This window comes from Podarcis pityusensis (assembly GCF_964106645.2).
Source record: "Podarcis pityusensis genome assembly, chromosome: 1".
Lineage (NCBI taxonomy): Eukaryota > Metazoa > Chordata > Lepidosauria > Squamata > Lacertidae > Podarcis > Podarcis pityusensis.
In genome coordinates, this window is record NC_138028.1 from 20,473,543 (window position 1) to 20,490,980 (window position 17,438).

The window sequence follows — 17,438 nt, forward strand, 5'->3', positions numbered from 1 at the left end:
CATATACAGTGGTACCTTGGTTTAAGAACAGCTTAATTTATGAGCAACTTAGATTAAGAATGCTGCAAACCCGGAAGCAGGTGTTTTGGTTTGTGAACTTTGCCTTGGAATAAGAACATGTTTCGCTTCCTGTTGAGTGTGTTCCATTTGTAAATTGAGTCCCCCGCTGCTATGGGAAAGCACGCTTTGGTTTAAGAATGGACTTCCAGAACGGATTAAGTTCGTAAACCAAGGTACCACTGTATGTCCCAGCAGCCTACCATGAGGTAGATTACACATTCCTGTTTTCCTCAGCATCCAGTGTGCTCCCACCGCTGCCCTGGAAAGTGAAATACACACACTGTTAGCCAAAATTGTTGTTGGTGTTGTCATTTAAATTTGTATACCACCCTTCATCTGTAGCTCTCAGGGCGGTTCACAACACAAAATTACAATATAAAAAAACAACAAAATACTTACCGTATTTTTCGCTCTATAGGACGCACTTTTTTCCCTTCAAAAATGAAGGGAAAATGTGTGTGCGTCCTATGGAGCGAAGACGCCATAGCCCCGCGACCCTCTCCCGGCTGGAGAGGTGACGGGCGGCTATGGCAAGAGCCTCAATAGCCGCCCGTCACCTCTCCAGCCGGGAGATGGTCGTGGGGGGCTGCTTTAGCCCCGCGCACACTCTCCCGGCTGGAGAGGTGACGGGCGGCTATGGCAAGAGCCTCAATAGCCGCCCGTCACCTCTCTAGCCGGGAGAGGGTCGCGGGGGGCTGCTTTAGCCCTGCGCGCGCTCTCCCGGCTGGAGAGGTGACGGGCGGCTATGGCAGGAGCTTCTATAGCCGCCCGTCACCTCTCCAGCCGGGAGAGCGCGCGCGGGCACCCCGCGACCCTCTCCCGGCTGGAGAGGTGACGGGCGGCTATTGAGGCTCCTGCCATAGCCGCCCGTCACCTCTCCAGCCGGGAGAGCGCGCGTGGGGCTGCTGGAGAGGTGACGGGCGTCTATAGAAGCTCCTGCCATAGCCGCCCGTCACCTCTCCAGCCGGGAGAGGGTCGCGGGGGGCTGCTTTAGCCCCGCGCGCGCTCTCCCGGCTGGAGAGGTGACGGGCGGCTATGGCAAGAGCCTCAATAGCCGCCCGTCACCTCTCCAGCCAGGAGAGGGTCGCAGGGGGCTGCTTTAGCCCCGCGCGCGCTCTCCCGGCTGGAGAGGTGACTGGCGGCTATGGCAGGAGCCTCTCTGCTGCGCCTTTCCGCTGCTCCCTGACCTGCTCTTTGGGGCTGGTGGTGGGCTTCCCCCCGCCAGCCCCAAAGAGCAGGTCGAAATGAACCTGAAGCCTGGAGAGCGAGAGGGGTCAGTGCACACCGCCGCCTCTCGCTCTCCAGGCTTCCAAGGTAGCCGCCTGAACGCACCTTAAACGGCACCTTGTTTTAGAGCGGGAAAACAAGAGGGGGAAAGTTCTCCCCCTCTCTGCGCAGCGCCTCCTGCCACTTCGCTGAAGGGGCGCTGGGCAGAGAGGGGGAGAATTTTTTTTTCTTGTTCTCCCCCCTCTAAAACAAAGTGCGTCCTATTGTCCGGTGCGTCCTATGGTGCGAAAAATACGGTAATCAAAACAAGAACAAACACAAACCAAAAATACCCCCCCCACACACACAAAACACATTTAAAAGGGCATCGTAAGTCAGTCAGGATGAAGAGGATATATTAAATTAAGCCAGTGGTTTTCAGACCATTTGCCCTCAGGAGAGATTTTCCCCTAGTTGTTTGTCCACTAAGGAGGCACCAAGAATCTGCTACAATGCCCCTACGATCCATCACGGAATGTTCTTCCTCTTGCATGGAGGTTCTGATGGCACTTCATCCAAGGAATTGACATGATCTATATTACCTGCTTAGCTTCAGCAGTGCTGCAACCTCAGATGCATCCACATCATTCCATGTGGCTGCACAAGCTTTTGGATTCTGGCTATTAGTAGGATGGGGAAATCAAATGTTGGATATTGCCAGGGCTTGGCTAAAGTCGATTGATTCCCATCTCCCTCCCTCAGTAGGAACAGCTCAAGCGGCAGGAATGTTTCTCTTAGCATCCATTATACCCCTAGGGGGAAAACATGCTGTATTTAATTCTTGATGGGAACATTGCCAGACGCCGAGACAAAAATACAGTTTTCCTCTCTGTAAGGGATGGTTCGAAAGACCAATCAAGGCCATCCCCCGCCCCCATTTTAATATTTGCTTATTTTGCTTGTATTTTTAGATAACCCTATCCCCGCTGGCTTATATATGAACATTTATAGAGATATAGAGCTAGTTAGATTTCATGAGCAGTGCAATCTTGTGCATGTTTTGCTAGAAATAAGTTCCAGTGATTCAATGATACTTAGGCAGCATTCACGCCATCCATTTAATGCACATGTTTGTTAAATTTCTATACTATCCTTCATCCAAGGATCATAGGGCAGTTTTACAATATAAAAACACAAAAAATACATAACTCATATATGCGTTTGCATACATATGTACTAGGGATGCTCAAAAAATTCTCCCCATCCCAATGTATGAGGAGTATGGAATTACTTTGGTGTTTCTCCAGCTGTCTGCCCTTCTTCCATTTTCAAATATTTTTGGACTACAGTCTGCTGCTCCTCAGGCCCATCTCTCTGCCCCCAACCCCATTTTAGAAGCCACCAATGCACAGGAGTACATATGCACATTGACAAAATCAGAGCGCAAGGAGGGAATTCACTTTAAACCATCATGGCTTCCCCCAAAGACTTCTGGGGCTACCGTTTGTTAGGGGTGAAGAGAGTTGTTAAGAGACTCCCGTACCTCTGACAGAGCTACAATTCACAGCGTTCCCTGGGAAGAGGAATTGGCTGCTAAACCACTCTGGGAATTGCAGCTCTGGGTGGGGAACAGAGGCCCCTTGCGAGCTCTCAGGACCCTTAACAAACCACAGCCCCTAGTGCTTTAAATGTATGTTGTGAATGTGGCCTTGCTCACTCGTAAGTGTACGCTTGGGCTGCAATAATAAAAGAACCATTTCTTGATCATCCCCGAGCATAAAAACCTTGCTTGGATAAATAGCGCGCACAGAGAAAAAGATGTCAGATAGAAAACAAACGGCAAATATGCACTAGCATAATTTTATCCATAAACAGAAGACTGTAAGATTAAATTGAGAAAGCTAATGCGTTGGGGCCTGTGGTTTCTCCCCCGTAGGCTGACAGTGATGGAATAGCTTATTGCCTCTTCGCATACGACGGAGCATTGTAAAAACAAATATTTAAAAAAATAATGATGATAAATGTTTCTTCAAAGGTTGGCTTCCAAGTTGCTGAAAGTATTTCAGGAGCATACTTAGCGTCAATTGGAAATCAAAGCAGGTTATTTATGGGGTTCAGCAGTTCTTGTCTGGTTTATTTTCTGCAGTGCTCAACCCTAATTAAAGCTCCTTGCTGCGCAAATGATTTGGGCCTCATTGTTTGTACAAACAAAGTAATTAGGATTTATTAGATTCATGACTGCCTAATTGGTTCCCTTTGAGATGCTGTGGGATGTAATCTCCTGGAGCAGATGGAGAGTCAGGATCTGCAATTGCGTCTCATTTAGAAAGTCGCCACTGATCGTCGGACCAAATAAGTTCAGCCAGCCGCGAGCAATGCTAGTTCACTCACTCCTTCTCTGGAAGGCTCTTGGTTCAGGTCCTCATGCTAGAAACATCAATGAGAGTAAAATTCTTTCACTGCTGTAAAACAGAATTTTAGAGTTGGAAGGGACTTTTGAGGTCCTACAGCCTAGTTATTCAATCCTCAGTGAAGGAATCTGAACATGAAATCTTGCTGGATGAGACCAAAGCTCGTCAACTCCAACATCCTGTTCTTACAATGGCCAATCAGATCCCTATGGGAAGCCCAATGGATATACTAGGACACCATGCTCCTGATATCAACCAGACATCATTAGAGCTTCCTGGATGAGGCCGTTAGCCCATCTAGTCCAGCATCCTGTTCTCATAGTGGCCAACCAGGTGCTTATGGGAAACCTACAAGCAGGACACTGAGGTTCTTGGTCTCAATTCATGTGGTCCTCAATGATGAATGTGGGAAGGAAGTCCCACTGGGATGGAATCTGGGAAGGAGAAGGAATGGGAATCCTCTGCAATCAAGGAGCTCAGGCCTCTGGAAAGAGTGATCTATCCCTTCCCCATCAGCCTGCTTCATGGAGAGGAAGCACAAGAGCACTCTCCCTTCCTGTGGTTTTCAGCAACTGGTACCCAGGAGCATACTGCCTCCTACAATGGAGGTAAAACATAGCCATCAGATGTGGTGGCCTGGGATTCAGACTCACAGGTTGAACCTGAGGAATCCCAGCCTGCACAGGAGTCCCTGCCTCCAGAACCAGCTGGGCTGGGGCCTGAGCCTGAGCCTGAAGGGTCCTCACCTGTGCTGGATCCTCAGGTGCAGGCACCAGCTGAGTCTGCTCCGGTCCCTGAGGTGATGGAGGACCCATTGCCTGCAGGTGCTCCACTCTCAGCCCTATCAGGGAAAGAGGAGGTTGCCTCTGGGTCCGGTAACCCTCCAGCCTCTCCTGAGCTGCAGAGGCTCAGGGCAGAGAGGCGGAGGGAACTAAGTTTCTGCAGGAGGAGTGCTCCCCTCCAGGCCAGGAGAGGCGAGTCACTGGTGGACCGGGGCCACCCTATGCCTCGGGGCAGATAAAAGCCAGCCAGCTCCAGTCCCAGGTTGGTCTAATTCTCTTCTCAAGCCATCCAAGTTAGTGGCCATCTCAGCCTCTTGGGAGAGCAAATTCCACAGTGAAGCCATGTAAGGACTTTCTTTTGCCTGTCCTGAATCTTCCAAAGTTCAATTTCATTGGATGTCCATGTGTTCTAGTGTGAGAGAGGGGAAAGATTTTTCTCTGTTCACCTCCTCCATGCATAATTTTATACACCTCTGCCACATTTCCCCATCCTTGCCTTTTCTCCGGTATTCAGAACTACAGCATCCCTGATAGATAATGGCACAACCTCTGCTTAATAATCTCCAGTGAAGGTGTATTTAGAACATTTCCAAATGGAGGCAGTGGATATGGATAAGCTCATTGGCAGAAGATACGGTTTTACATGAAAAAAGGCATTGGGTTCAGTCCTTGGCATCATCAGCTAAAAGGAGCTCAGGGAGTAGGGCCCAGACAAACATCTCCTCAAGTCTGAGTTGACAATGAACTCAGGCAGACCAAGACTGTATCAACAGGCAACAGCTGCGAATCATTTAGTTGCATTTCTGTCCTAATTTTTCTCCAAGAAGCTCATTGTGGTGTGCAAGCTTTTCCCGGTCCACCATTTTATCCTCCCAGCAACCTGTATGCAAGGCAGGCTATGTTTAGCAATAGCAACAGGCATTTGTCCATCACCCCTCAGGTGGCTGCATTGCAACACCTCTTGCAGCGTAGCAGAAGATGCTTGGCCTGGTTCTTGAGTCACACACGGCTGCTAAGGGCATTTGGGGATTTGGGTTGCAGGCTTCATCGGTGCCCCTGAGACATTGAGACACTGAGGCTCTTAGTCTCAATTCATGTGGTCCTCAACTTTTGATGAGTGTGGGGAGGAAGTCAAAATGGATGGAATCTGGGAAGGAGAAGGAATGGGAATCCTCTGCAAACAAGGAACTCAGGCCTCTGGAAAGAGTGACCTGTCGCCTGTTTCGTGGGGAGGAAAAGTGTGTGAGAGAAAGAGTGGCAGAAAGAGAGAAATAAAAGAAGGTGGCCACACACACTGCCAGCTCAGGTCCAAATATCACCAGCATCCCCTGCTTAATTTTTACCCTTGGGGGGATGCAGCCCTTGGCAGAAGAAAAGTTCCACCCCCCCCCCTTTTCACTGGAATAATTGCCTCTTCATAAATGCTTGGATTGCTTGCACGATTTGGGCATCTTCATTCAAGGTGACGTTCAATATTCCTGGCAGAAATATTGGGAAAGCAGCGACTGCAGAGAAATACATGGCCAACTTTCACAGGCACACTCTATCCAACCCTGGAGGCTTAGGGGTTTGTTTTTGTTTTTGCTTCTCCTGCCTGTTACCAGAACCATTTTTCACGATATATTTGGAACGGAGTTATATTAATGAACGCTCTGCATAATGTGCTAAAGAGCCCACAGCTCCCCAATAACCATCTCAGCAGGAGTCAAAATGCCTCAGGAGGATGAGTCAAGAGCAAATGTGACTGAGGACAGCTAGGCCGCCCGTGCAGCTAGAGTTCAGTCCTAGTGGCACTTTTAAACATTTTAAATATAATTTCCTACACACTGCCTTCTACACTTTGTGGAATGTTTATCTAAGTTTACTATTCTTTCCCGCCTTGATTTTTACAGAAGTCATACGGTTGCCAACTTTTTTTTACTAGCTGTGCTCTTGTGCTTTTAATAGCCTGGCCTGCAGAAATGTAGCAGGCGAAGGTTTACGCCTGGCATGGAGAGGCACCTGCGAAGCTGTGCTAGCCTAGTCACTAGTGAGTGACATTCTGCTGCTCTTCTCCAAGTGTGGAAAAGAGGGGAGAAATCTCCCTCTCTGGCTAATGGCCTCTGAAAGCCTAGCAAGTAGAGCTGCCAATCCAGGACTCTAAAACTATTGGTCCATCCAGCTGAGTATTGGCAAATTCCATTGGTCATGACTACCCATGTACACACACATAGCCATGCTGGCTGGGAATGGTGGAAGGTAGAGTCCAACAACATATGGAGGGCCACAGGCTTTCCAACCCTGGTATGGACAATAGTAAGCTAGGTGGACCATTGGTCTGCTCTGTTTAGCTCAGTAATGTCTGCATTGACTGGCAGCAGCTGTCAAGAGTTTCCAGCTGGGGATATTCCCAGCCCTACCTGGAGATGCCAGGGGTTGAACCAGGAATCATCTGCTTGGAAGGAGATGCTCTTCCACTGAGCTACAGCCCTTGTTGTTGTTGTTGTTGTTTAGTCATTTAGTCGTGTCCGACTCTTCGTGACCCCATGGACCAGAGCACACCAGGCACTCCTGTCTTCCACTGCCTCCCGCAGTTTGGTCAAACTCATGCTGGTAGCTTCAAGAACACTGTCCAAACATCTTGTCCTCTGCCGTCCCCTTCTCCTTGTGCCCTCCACCTTTCCCAACATCAGGGTCTTTTCCAGGGAGTCTTCTCTTCTCATGAGGTGGCCAAAGTATTGGAGCCTCAGCTTCAGGATCTGTCCTTCCAGTGAGCACTCAGAGCTGATTTCCTTCAGAATGGAGAGGTTTGATCTTCTTGCAGTCCATGGGACTCTCAAGAGTCTCCTCCAGCACCATAATTCAAAAGCATCAATTCTTCAGCGATCAGCCTTCTTTATGGTCCAGCTTTCACTTCCATACATCACTACTGTGAAAATCATAGCTTTAACTATACGGACCTTTGTTGGCAAGACTACAACCCTAGATAAGGCAAATTCATACATAAGGCAAATTCATGGAGGGTACGCCTGCCAATGACTACCAGCCACGGTTGCTATGTTCTACCTCCAGTCAGAAGAAGCAGAGATTCTGAATTTCAGTTTCTGGAAACCACAGGAGGAGAGAGTGCTCTTGTGCTCAGATCCTCCTTGAGGGTTTCCTGCAAACATCTGGTTGGCTGCTGTGGTCATTGGCATGGTCCAGGAGGCTCTGCTTGCATTCTTAAGGCACCTTGGTATAAGGCAGATGTAGGGAGCCTTTTTTCAAACAGGGACCACATTCCCTTCCGATAGTGGCAGACTTTTGGCTGTCATATTTCAGTGGCACCCTGTGCGACACTAAAATCTGGCCTCTCCCCGTCAATTGCACCCCATTCTATTTTTTTTTTTTTTAAATAATCTTTATTAAAGTTTCAAAAGGTTACAAAAAAAACAAAACAAAAACACACACAAAAATAACACAAAACACAACATAAAAAAGAAAAAAGAAAATTCCACCTTTTAAGTCTCATTTTCAATAACTTCTTTTCATGACTTCCCCACGCCTCCCCTTATTGTATTCCAACTCCGATTGTTTATTCAAGCAAGTTTTTATCCTTAATGTCCTAATCATAATTTATTAATTTACTTAACCATAAATTATTAATGTGATTCTTTATAATAATTTTAAACCTTAATTCATTATTATCCATTAATTTAGATTATTTAGCAATTTTTAGAATATATACCTTAATCATACATAAAAAGAGATAAAAAAAAAGAGATATAAAAACAAATAATAAAATACCTTCCCTAAGATTGTCCCTAATTCCCATCCACAGATTCCCCATTCTTATAATAATAAAGAGCATATAGTTTTACACTGCAAAATAAAAATCAGGCCCCCTTTGGACTTCTAAACCCCACCCTTCTCTTCCCGGTTTCAATCCCAAACCAAAGTCCAATTAGTCCATCTTTTTAGCCTGGTGACCTTACGTCCGAGGCTCTCGGATCTCTCTCAGTCCCTTTCCGCCGGCTTCTTCGAAAATCTTTCATATTGAACACCCCAGGTCGGGGAAGTACCTTCTCCATGTTAACCATATTTCTTCCAGCAAGGCCTACTTGTTTAGAGGTGGAGCTCCAACTCTGTTTCTTAAGTCTATATGTCCCAAATAATCCAGTTTTCATCTTAGTCGAATTGGAATTCTTCTTGGCAGGTCTCCGGCTCTCTTTTATCTTCTGTAGCTTTTCAGCCACCCCTTCTTTCTGCTCCTCCTGTTCAGCTGATGTCTTAGTCTTTGGTTTCTTTTCTTGTCCAGCTGCCTGTGTTTTGAGCATCAAGTCCCTTTCCAACTCAGTAGGTATATTTTCTGTTGACTTCGGTTTCGTAGGACTTGTAGACAAAACATGGCCTTGCTCTATCCTCTCTTGCAGCTTTCCCATGAGAAAAATAAGCTCTTGCAAGTCAGCTCGTATTTCCCGACCTAGTTCCATTCTTGTAATATCCAAGAATCCCCTCTAGAGGGATTCTAGTTACTTAGTATTTCTTTTCCCTTCCGATCCAGAAATCAAGTTTATTTGTATCAGTCTTTCTTTACTTTCAATATTTTGTAGCAGTATAGCCGGTTAGAATTTAAGCTTTGATTTTTCCGGCTTTGACAGCTAATTTGACAGCTGTCAAAAGTTTTCTATAAATCCTCTGCAGGCTCTTTTCACGGGTTACTCCCGGGCTTGAGAAAGGTGGTACTTAGTCCAAATAATTAAACTTTTGTCCTCCGGCACATTAGCTTAGTCCTTTAAATCTGTGGAATTTATATCTTTTATCGAATTACCCCAATTCTTCACGCAACCTTAGTTGACAGCTCCTTGCTTCAAACTGTTTACAATAAGGGGGGGCGGACTTCCCTTTTTTTTCACCTCCCCCGCTCGTGCCAAATTCATAATCAAATTATTTGTAATCCAATTTCCCAATTACTCACGGGTTGTTGTTCTTGATTTTAAGTCCAAATTTTAATAGGAAGAAGTCAGCGCTCTCCGACAAATGGCATGCGGCTTCGCTCGGCAGGGGAAGCAGAAGACTCACAGCACCACGCCACTCCCCGGCACCCGTTCCGTAGCCTTTAAAAAGGCTCCTTCGCGAGTCGGGAGGGCGCTTAACGATGCCCGCCGAGTCACCATGTCCACGGGCTCCTATGCCCGTGGTTTTTGAGGGTCCCCGTGTCACCGGCACGGCAAGACCCAGCCCCTGTCAAGCCGATTCCCTCCGGAGCTCGGAGGGAATCCGCCATTAGCCGATCGCGCTAACCCGGAAGTCTCAATTGCACCCCATTCTATAGCATTGTTGTGGTGCCCCAGTGCATCTGAACCAGTTACACTACCCTAACAAAGGTGGCGCTGTGGTCCAAACCAATGAGCCTCTTGGGCTTGCCAATCAGAAGGTCAGCAGTTTGAATCCCCATGATGAGGTGAGCTCCCGTTGCTCTGTCCCAGCTCCTGCCAACTGACGTTCAAAAGCACGTCAGTGCAAGTAGATAAATAGGTACCACTGTGGCGGGAAGGTAAATGGCATTTCCGTACGCTCTGGCTTCTGTCACAGTGTTTCATTGCACCAGAAGCGGTTTAGTCATGCTGGCCACATGACCCAGAAAGCTGTCTGTGGACAAACGCCGGCTCCCTCAGCCTGAAAGCGAGATGAGCGCTACAACCCCATAGTCACCTTTGACTGGGCTTAACTTTAACTTTTTTTACCTTTTTTTTAAACCTAACTCTGCCTCTGCTTCTGAGCAACCTTCCAAAGGCCGCAGGCCCATGGTGGGTCAAGCGAGAGGCCAAAGTGAACAAGGGAACAAATGTGAGTTTCACCTCTGTATAGGAAGGTCATTGCTACACACACTCATTTTCCCCACCTTGTCTCCTCCAAGCAGACAAGCAAGAGGCATTCTCAGAGTTCAGAGTTCCCATTCCAGCCAGGAAAAAGCACTCAGTGTTGAAGCATGGCCAGTGATGGGTATGGCTTGGGCAGAGTCTCCAGGGCCAAACAGAGGGGCATTTATACCCCGGGCCTGAGGTTTCCCTAGCATTCAGCGTCTTACTCTGTCCCTTCCGACACTGCCAGCACTCTTAATGTCTGTCTTCACACCTGGTTATTTTGCGCAATGGCCGCAGCTGCCTCAGTGCCTCGCTGTCCTCGGCAGTGTTATTGGCGAGACCCACCGTTGCTCCAGCGATTGAATTTTTGTGCTCTGCAGAGCTAAGATGCATGGCATTTTGATCATGCCTTGAGTCAACAAGCCCATGGTGCCTTCCCACTCCTTGATCCTGCAGCGGCATCTCAATGCTGAAGTTGTGACAGCCCAGGCATTTCCATGGCGACCAGCTGAGTCATGAAGCATGATAGTATGGCTGCCGGATAAGGCAAAGCCAAGCCGAGAGCAGGTGGGAGGGAAAGCCGTGGCAGGAATGCTGGATTTACATGACCTCTCCTGCAGGTGTTTGCCTTAGGGCAGTAGGGATAAGTTGAAAGGGAGAATCAGAACCATAGTGTGCAGCTTGTTTGCGAAACAGCACCACAGTTTACCAACTGCTTCACATTCCTCATGTCTCACAACACCCCTGTGAGCTAGGTCACCATTCTCCCATTTTACAGGTTGGGAACTGAGGCTGAAAGGCAGCACAGAAGTATAGTTTTATTTTTATTTATTTTTTACTTAGCAGGATTTATATACTGCTTAATCATCAGATCCTTTAAGTAGATTATTATCCATCTGCCTGGGATATGAAGGCAAAGCAACTAATTTAAGGAAGGTTATTTGCTTAAGGTTATTTGAGGAAAATAACCTTAGTTGAGATGTTGTAACCCTTCATGCCATGGGGGGGGGGGAGCTAGGGAAATGAAGCTTGTTCCCACTTGCCCTTAAGCAATTCTGATTCCCCCCCCCCCCCGGATTAGAATGTCCCCCTGGGATTTAGGAGATGGAAGATTCCTTTGGGGCATCTAGCTGGGTGCAAGACTATTGTCCTTTGTGCCGCAATTGTTTCTTTATGCTGCCAGGATTATGGCAGCTTTGAGCCACTTACTCAGATGCTAGGCATGCATGTCAAAGCATCCCAAGGGATGGATTAATTTAAGCACCCACTCTTCAAAATCTCATTCAGCTTCCAGGAAACATAGAAAGGACGCAATGCCAAAAATAGTTATGGGAATGTTTCAGCTCACTGGAGAGCAAGGGTTGTAATCAACTGGCTTGAGGCTGGATTTTTCTTGTGGCCATTACATTCACCATCTAAGAAAAGATTGTCCAACCCCAAACTCTTAGGAATTTCAGTTCCTGCACCCTGGTGGACTTGTAGTTTTGGGGGGATGTTCCAACCCATGAACCTCAAAGAGCTAGAAACCTACTTTTCCTCATTGCAATTTCTGTACACACCCCTGATTTCCCTTCTGTTATGCAATAATGTCAAAAAAACAAGTTGCTGTGCTGTTTCACGGTGAATTTGGCAGGAGTTACTTAAGGCTACATTGAGGCTGCATGCACGCCAAACGTTTAGAGTGCCTACACGCCCCAGAAATAATAACATTGGGGGCTGTAGTTCATTAAGAGTGCTGGGAATTGTAGGTCTGGCCCTACCATTAGGTAGAGTGAGTCAGTCACCTCAGGTGGCACCCATGCTTTGAGGAAGATTCAATTTCCAGTCCACTTAACTTCTGTACACGGAATAGTGGGCACCATCTTGACTGCTTTGGGCAGCAAAATGTCTTGGGCCATCTCTGTCAAAGTTCTAGCTGAACAACGACACACAGCGAAATAGATTCTGTAAACCTGAACTCTGGCAGCCCTGAATCTAGAATTTCCCTGCTGGGTGCATAAGGACGTTGGACAAAGCAACTGGGTGAGAAGTTGAACAACAGAAATCTTTCTCGGTGCCTCAGCACAGTTAAGAGCGGCAGAGGGGGCTCTCTTGGTAGTTCTGCCCCCCTCAAAAGTGTGGCCCGGAAGGGAGACGTCTTTCTCTAAGTTTTGGAACTCCCTTCTCGTAGAGGTGCACCTTGCTGTCTTTGTTGTACAGCTTCCAGTCATACACTGAAGACACACCTCTTTACCTTTCACAGTTAAATGAAGTGTGTGGTAAAACTATGGCACTCACTCCTAGTAAAAGAGCATTGGGCAAATCCACGGGAGATAAAACTATCAATGACTACTTGCCATGATGGCTATCCTCTGGTCGGAGGCAGTAATGTATCTGAATACTAGTTGCTGGAAACCACCAGAGGGGAGAGTGCTCTTGTGCTTCAATCCTGTTTGCAGTTTCCCCACAGGCTTGGCCACTATAAGAACAGGATGCTGGGCTGCATGGGCCATTGGCCTGATCCAGCAGGCTCTTAAAAGGATTTTGTTTTGTGATATCTACCTCTTCCATATTATTTAAGCCTCTCTATTTCGAACTTAAAAATGGAAAGCGTAATGATGGTGGTCAACAAAAGAGGTTTAAAGACTGTCTGAAGGCAAGTTTTAAAAAATGTAGTATAAACACCAACAATTGGGAAACACTTGCCTGTGAGTGCTGCAATTGGAGAACAGCCTTTACCAAAGGTGTCATGGGCTTTGAAGACACTCGAACTCAGGATGCAAGGGACAAATGTGCTAAAAGGAAGGCACGTTGGCAAATCCACACCATGATCAACTCCTGCCTGGAAACCAATGTCCCCATTGTAGAAGGACGTGTGGATCCAGAATTGGCTTTCACAGTCACTTACAGACTCATTGTTAAAACCGTGTTTATGGAAGACAGTCTTCCTCGGCTATGAGTGATCGCCAAAGAAGGAGAAGATTATTTAAGTCATACTGTTCTGCTTTTGCTTGATTGTTTGCTTTTGTATTTGTATGAAACCTATTTCTGGTCCGTTGTTGCAGCCCGCCCTGGGACATTTCAGTGAAGGGGTGGGGGTAAGAAATCTCATAAATAAATGAAAAATTCACTCTGCCGGGGTGAGACCTGGCAAACATGGGACGTGGTTATTTTTAATGTAGACACCCAGGCTGTTATTCCCCCATAATGCATTGTGCCGGTCTGGTGTTCTCTGCTTCTCCGGTGTTCTCAGAAGGAAACCAAACCTTTTTGTAAGGCCAGAATTGGATTCCTGGCCCATTTTGCTCCCTTGCCCTTCTTATAATGAGCCATTTTGGAGCAGCAGACCCAGTTGTAAAGGCTACTGCTATACGCTGGACTCAAATTTCACCATCTGTTCCACTTCCCTTTTTATTCTCTGGCATCTTGTAAAATATGAGGCTTGTACAGGGAGCAATGAAAATAAGTCAGCCTGATTGTAAAGTGAGGTGCAAGGGGTGGGGACCCGGAGCTTTCTGCTGCTGTCCAGAGATTAAACAGAGAAGGCCCATGGCTAGATTCAGATGCTGTATATCCCAAAATGGCGGCTGCCCTTGAACTCGGCAAACCTATACAAACATGAAGCAGAGCTTTGGCCATGAGGGAAAGTGTGTGAAACTTGCACTTCGTTGTAACTGAATACCCAACCAAAGGCGGCCATTTCTCTCCAGCAGCCACCAAGTTCCTGTCTGGCACGCAACACAGGTTGGAAAATTTGTAACTGGCGCATGGAAATCTCAAAATTAATACTAAAAGCAACTGCGTTGTCCCTTGAGGAAACCGAGGCTGAGAAATTGTCTGGAAAAAATCGTTTGCAACACTAAGCATTTTCTTAGAGATTTTAGCGTCTGGCAGATTGTCACACATAGGTCAACCCCAAACGTTGGCTCACGGAAGCCCTTTTTATGGTACCCAGAAACCTCCAGCCCCTTTTGCTCAGCACCTTGTGTCTCTTGAGGGTGTGGTCCGTTCCTGCATAGAAGCATTGCTAGCGCTTGTAGAGGGCCCACTGCCTTACATAATGGCTTCATGGTCTGAAAATTATCAGATGGTGTGCCAAGAATCAAATCGCCTCATGCTAATGGCTCAGGGACAAAGCCAAGTTTGATGTTAAATGCAGTTGTGGCCTATTGGGACTTGTGAGACAGAAAGCCAGGAGCCCGACATGATGTGGGGCAAGATCCAAGGACAGAATCCTCCTCCTCAGAAAGGCAACATGGATAATGAGGAAGGTGAAGGTGACAGCCAGTGCGACTCCTTAGACCGGTTGGAAGTAAGAAGGCAGGCAAATGGGGGCTAGCTGAAGGCAGAGGGAGGCTGGTAGCCCCATCTGACCTAATGGAAGAGCCTCCACTGGTTCAATGCCTCTTCGCGTGTAAGGACCACCTCTTTCCATATGAGCCTGTCAGGACCCTGAGATCATCTTCTGAGGCCCTTCTTCATGTGCTCCTCCATGAGAGGTCCACAGGGTGGCAACACAAGAACGGGCCTTTTCTACAGTGGCTCCCCATTTGTGGGATGCTCTCCCCAGGGAGGTTCGGCTGGGGCAGGGGTAGGCAACCTAAAGCCCGTGGGCTGGATGCGGCCGAATTGCCTTCTCAATCTGGCCCGCGGACAGCCTGGGAATCAGTGTGTTTTTACATGAGTAGAATATGTCCTTTTATTTAAAATGCATCTCTGGGTTATTTGTGGGTCCTGTCTGGTGTTTTTACATGAGTAGAATGTGTTCTTTTATTTAAAATGCATCTTTGGGTTATTTTTTGTGGGGCACAGGAATTTGTTCATATATATTTTTCAAAATATAGTCCAGCCCACCACATGGTCTGAGGGACGGTGGACCGGCCCACGGCTGAAAAAGGTTGCTGACCCCTGGGCTGGTGCCTTCATTATACACCTTTAGGCACCAGGCAAAAACATTTCTCTGATTGACATGCAGTGCCCTTTTTGTGTGTGTGTGTTTATTATGCATTTTGCATTTTGATGTTGCGATTTTATGTTTTAATCGCCTGAGACCTGCGGGTATAATTAAATACAAATTTAATAAACAAATAATAAACTTGCAGATTAGATTATAAAATGCAAATTGTATTCGTTGGGAAGAGCAAATAATTATTGGGAACCCAGAAGGCAAGGATGAGGAAATGGGTACTTTCTTTCCCTGCTGTGGTCATAATGTAAATCCCTTCTCTGAAATGTCACTTCAGGAGCAAAGACACATTTAACGTTCTGTGTAGTTTCACCTGCAGTACTAGTTTTTGATGCATTTAAAAATTGTAGGGGAGAGAGTGAACAGAATGTGTGATTAACTTGTACTTCCTGTTCTCCAAACACTTATAGTCCCCTCTGCTGTTGGGGGGGGGGGAGAGAAATTGATTCAGTTCATATTGAAAGTGTGCCTTTCTGATTTGCACTTTCCTAAACTAGATGATGATTAAAATGCGGCTATCCTTTGAAATTTGCACTTCTCTGAATTTTTCACTGCAGCTCTCTAGCCAAGCTGTGTGTACAAAAGTGCATTTCCTAGGGGGAAGTGTGGGTACAAATGCAGATGTTAATGAAAAGAACATATGCAATCTGTTAGGGAAGCTTGCTTTACAAAACATGCCAGCGGCAAGGAATTGCCTGTGGGCGGAATGCTCTTGCTTTCGAGTTTCCCACAGGCATCTGGTTGGGCCCTGTGAGAACAGGATGCTGGACAAGATGGGCCAATAGCCTGATCCAGCAATGTCTTTTTATGTCCTCAGGAGTGCCCCTGCAGATGGCAGTAATGTCACAACACTGGGCGAACACAGCAGAACAACTAAAAAAGCAGAATTATGCGTGGGCTGTCCAGTATAAATCCACCACGAATGCACATCAATGACATGTTGAGGCATATACCTGCCCCCCTCCAAAAAAGTCCAGGGGCTGGTGGGGGAGACCAGAGTCATCCAAGCAAGGATCCTGGCTTACCCCATGGGGAAACTGCATATTTACTTAGGGCCTATAGCGCCACCATCCAATAGGCATGGGCAGTGCCCCATTGGATTCAGATAGGCAGCCTTCATTAATTGTCAGGCTGTTGGAGGTTCAAGTGTGATTGCCCAGGAAAGCAGAGAGATGGAGAAATCACAGGCTTTTTAGTCCTTTTTATGGTTATTCTAGGTGCCAAGGCAAGGCAACCAAGCAGCTTTCAGTATCTAACGTTGCTCCAAGTCAAGGTCCATGCCCCCTTTCTCCATACTTCCTTATTCATCAGACTCCTCCTCTCTCCTATGGTTGCTGTTAAGGGCCACCTGCCTTCGAGCCCTCTGCTCTGGTATTCTTATTGAATGCCTGGTTTGTGGGGAGGGAACAGGTTCTGGGAGACACTTCAGTGACAGCGTGTCGGTCAGCTGCTGCTCAGGCTCAGTCTACTCAATGCTACCTGATGTCAGGGACTGGACTGAGGAGGAATGGTGGGGGTCAACCCGCCCCCCATTCTCTTGAATCTTCCTAAGAAGAGGAAGACAGTATAGATTTAGAACAGTGGTTTGCAGAAGGTCATAGTTCAGAGGCTGCAGAGGGGAGAAGCTGGGAGATATTGGGAGAGGGGCAGCAGGAAGAAGCACCAGGGGAGAGACAGCTGACAGATTCAGTGTCTTTAGAAAGCATTCCAGACCCCGGCCCCCCAGGACCCGGTGGGCATTGAGAGTAGGAGAACAGAAAACTCAGAGGCAGAAAGCACAGATCAGCCAACACAGGGATGACGTAGAATAGGAGAGACAGAGGGGGTGGGACTTTACTCGGAGCAACGACATTATCTAAGAGAGATGGCATCATGCGTCTCTCTCTATCTCTGTGTGAATATTGAATAAAATACCATGGTAAGAATGTCTTGTTTTTCCATTTCTGGCTGCCAGCCGTGAGGGAGGAGGATCAGATTCCCTGAAGCCTGACACCTGGCTCCTCATCTCCCATTACTTCCCAACTTGTTCCCTCTTCTTCTTCTTCTGGGGCAGGGATCAGCAAACTTTTTCAGGAGGGGGCCAGTCCACTGTCCCTCAGACCTTGTGGGGGGCCGGACCCACCACCTCCCGAAAGCACCCCCCTCCCAAAAGCCCCTCCCCCCACCTATGCTACTCATGCTGCAGGCACCGACGCTGCCTCGTCTTCGG

The 17,438-nt window shown here is 47.3% G+C and overlaps 1 protein-coding gene and 1 long non-coding RNA gene across 3 annotated transcripts in view; one reads left to right on the plus strand and one right to left on the minus strand.

Annotated features, from left to right (window-relative positions):
• The window catches only part of SYNE3 (spectrin repeat containing nuclear envelope family member 3), a 97,330-nt gene that overhangs the window by 69,005 nt on the left and 10,887 nt on the right, over positions 1–17,438 (plus strand). The gene's annotated exons all lie outside the window — the stretch shown is intronic.
• Positions 1,590–9,800, minus strand: LOC308470635. Its single transcript, XR_013982501.1, has 3 exons — positions 9,722–9,800; positions 5,671–7,788; positions 1,590–4,175 (listed from the first exon to the last, which is right to left on the minus strand). It is a non-coding gene; the product is annotated as an uncharacterized lncRNA (long non-coding RNA).